At 33.0% G+C, this 3,762-nt stretch overlaps 1 pseudogene; it reads right to left on the bottom strand.

The window, feature by feature from the left end:
• Nucleotides 1-1,121: 1,121 nt before the first annotated feature.
• Nucleotides 1,122-2,040, bottom strand: LOC116587153 (annotated as a pseudogene).
• Between the last annotated feature and the right edge of the window lie 1,722 nt (nt 2,041-3,762).

The following is a 3,762-nucleotide window of genomic DNA, read 5'->3' as shown; positions in this document are numbered from 1 at the left end:
ATTGCTAGAACCATCTTTTAATATCACAGTTCCATTAGGAAAAATTCACTTGGATTAGGCAGAGTTGTGATAGTTTAATTTTATAACAAGAAAGAACAGAAAGCAGATGAAGCACATAGTTTTTTAATACTTATATTATTTTAAACTGTTATTTAATTTATATACATAGAAAGGTAGATTTGGCAAATATGTATCTTATTTGTAATAAAATGGAGGCTAAGTTAAGTTTGATTTAATTTAGGGATATATGTGATCATGATATGAGTACATCTTTACTGTTCGAATAACACAGAGGCACTTCACTGTCATGGCATAGTCTTCTAAATTTTTTAAATAAAGGAAGAATATAGCATAGAATATTCAGGTAACATTTCTTCTTTATACTCAAATTTTTATTATCATACTCAAGTTAAAAAGGAAAGACTATACATGCATGAGGATCTAGGGAAACTCTGGAAAAATTTCCCCTTTTTTCAGGTTTGCATGAAAAAAAATCCACAATACATGGTTCTTTTTTATTTTTATTTTTTAACAGTTTTATTTTTTGAGAAAGAGAGAGAGAGAGAATAAGCGGGGGTGGATGGAGAGAATCTTCAAGGTGACTCCCTGCTGAGGATGGACCCTGAAGTAGGGCTCAGTCTCAGGATCCATGAAATCATAACTTGAGCCAAAACCAAGAGTGAGATATTTAACTGACTGAGCCACCCAGGATCCCCTATACAGTTCCTTTAAAAAAGAAATAATTAAAACAAAAGTAACAGTTAATATATATTTTATTGGTTTTCTGAATCAAAACAGTCAAGTTCATGGTGCTTATGTTGCTTAATAAATATTAACATATTTTCTTGAAAAGTCAACTCTGCAACAGTATTCCTCATTTGGAAAATATATATCTACCACCTATCAGGTGCCAAAAACTGGCATTGCATTTATACAGATATATTGCCTTTACAAAATGACATGTAAAATCATAGAAATAAAAGTTAAGTAATAAATTATTGTCTTTGAAACAAAACTCCACTTTTAAAATGATGATTCAAAGATTATCTCTTATGAACAATGTGTGAATGTCATGATTTTCAACCTCCTTTCTGGTTCAAAGATCAATTTCTACTTTTTCCTTACGGTGATCCTCTTCTCAGCAGTTGTAACAGTGCATCCTTTACATCTTTGTTCCTTAGGGAATAGATGAGAGGGTTTAACAGTGGTGTGACCACAGTGTAGAAGATGGATATTATTGCTGTATTTTGAAGCAAAGTGGTTCTTAGGGTATGTATACATTGGTGCCACTGTTCCATAAAACATGAAGACCACAATGATGTGGGAGGAGCAGGTGGCAATGGCTTTCTGCCTTCCGTCCTTGGATTGGATTTTACCTAAAGCTTGAGCTATGTAACCAGAAGAAGTCAGGATCAATCCCAGTGGCACGATGGTGAAAAGAACAGCAGATATTGTCATCTGCCACTCACTGGCAAATGTGTCTCCACACGTCAAGCGTATGAGGGCTGGAACCTCACACAGAAAGTCATCTAGGTGGTGGTGGGTGCAGAAGGGAAGCTTAAGTGTGACAGGAATTTGGGTAACAGATTCTATCAGGCCAGACATACAGGCTATGAGCACCAGCTTCCAACAGAACTGATGATGCATGATGATTGTATAGTGCAGGGGCTGGCAGATAGCAATATAGTGGTCAAAGGCCATCACCACCAACATGACACATTCTGTGGCACCAAGACAGAGCAAAACACAGAGTTGGATGACACAGCCTGTGTAGGTGATCTTTCCTGGCCCCCACAAGTTGGACAACATATGGGGTACAGTAGTTGTAAAGCAGAGATCCAAGAAGGAAAGATTACTAAGAAAGAAATACATGGGGGTGTATAGAAGAGGGTCCACACAAGAAAGCAAGATAATGGTTGAGTTGGAGAGGAGGATAATGGTGTACAAGATGATCACAATCCAAAAAAGAACCATTTCTAGATGAGGCCATTCAGAGAAACCAAGAAGAATGAAGCCCATTGGGAAACTCCTGTTGGTCATCATTGGTGCTTTTGGCATTGGAATTTGAACAAATTTTAACAAAATTTCATTAGTTGATTTTTGAAAGCCATCCTGTCATTTTTTTTTTAAGAGAAAAAAAGCATTATTAGTTTTCCAGGGGATCTTAGGACAGGAGACATATGTGTGTTTTCTCTTATGCTAGACAAGCAACATACAACTTCTCTTCTATAAGGCTGTTCTTTGTACACAAAAGAGGTATAAATAAGATATTACGCTGGAGATTTATCTCTAAATCTGAAATCACAACATTCTCCATAGACACTCTGACACAATGGCTTTAGATTATGTGCATGTTTCTTCTAGATTGTCTTTTCAGCTATACATGTAGTAGCTCTCTAAAATATTTGGGATGACATGTTGAAAACAAAGTTTTATTTTTCAAATAGGTAGTGCCCCTGTGTATTGTGAAGTTCTATGTATTGTTCAGTGATATTTAGAGAAACACAGGAGATGGATATTATCCCAGAAACAAGATCTTTCTTTTATCAGTGTAGAATCTAAAAAATGAGACCTTAACCTTTATTCTCTGAGTGTCTGAAGAACCACCTTACCAGTTTTTAAGGGAAGAAAATCTAAGCTGAATGCATGGTATTAAATAAAGTTTTATCTTAAGCAATTCAAATTTCTTTAGGTAAATAAGTTAAAACTCTTCAGTCTATATTGTGATCTAAGAAATGGCTATAATAATTCTCACATCAGTAGATTAGGGTACAAATTATAGAAATGACAGTATATTACTGCCTTCTACTTTAAAGCACAAAATGCTAAACATGATTAAAGTGGTGAAAAGAAAGCATTACATATGCTATATAATTTTTGCCTCACAAGTCATTATTGTTCTATTCAGTCATCAATCAGACTAAATACATTTCAATCAGAAACAACTGAAATGTATTGTAAAATGTATTGTAAAAGAGAAATAAATATTAACAAAATTATGAAATGCATGATTTTTTAAAATATTTACTGCAAGTGCAGAAGGCAAAGAGAGTACAGAGGTGTTATTTATGAATTACTAAGGTAGGATATTAATTTTGAAGACACTGTTCTGGATATTAATTTTCTGTCTCCCATAGTTCAGAGGACACAAAAATGTGAGATGCACAGAATACCAAAAAAAAGCTATCAAATGAAAAAATTGAGTTATTAGATTGTGAAAATTAAATTTTGCAAGTAGCTAAACAATGCAGAAATTTGGAGAACATTACAGGGTCCTGCTTTTATTCAGAAGCAACCTCATAGGTATATAGTCAGTGCCATGCAGGCACTGTGCTATGATATGAAATATAATTTGAACAATAGAAATTGAATCTATATTTATATAGATTATATAGCATATAGATTTTATATAGATTTATATAGATTTTATATAGATTTATATATATAATATAGATATATATAAATATATAATATAATATAGATTTATATGTAGGTTTTATATAAAGATTTTATATATATATAGATAATATAGATATAGATCTATATATATAAACTATATATAGTTTATATAGATTATATAGAATATATAGGCTCCAAAGCCTGTGGGCAAGAGAGACAGCAGAGAATACATAAGCAAGTAAATCAGGAGGATTTAATTATTTCAATGTTAAATTCTAAAAAATAATAATGTGTTGCAATTGAGGATAACAATAGAGGATGTAAGAAGCAGAGGAGGATTATTTTACATGAGGGAAAAAGAAA

This window comes from Mustela erminea, chromosome 3 (assembly GCF_009829155.1).
Source record: "Mustela erminea isolate mMusErm1 chromosome 3, mMusErm1.Pri, whole genome shotgun sequence".
Taxonomy (NCBI): Eukaryota; Metazoa; Chordata; class Mammalia; order Carnivora; family Mustelidae; genus Mustela; species Mustela erminea.
Note: the sequence above shows the minus strand (reverse complement) of the source record. Positions and strands in the feature narration are given on the sequence as shown.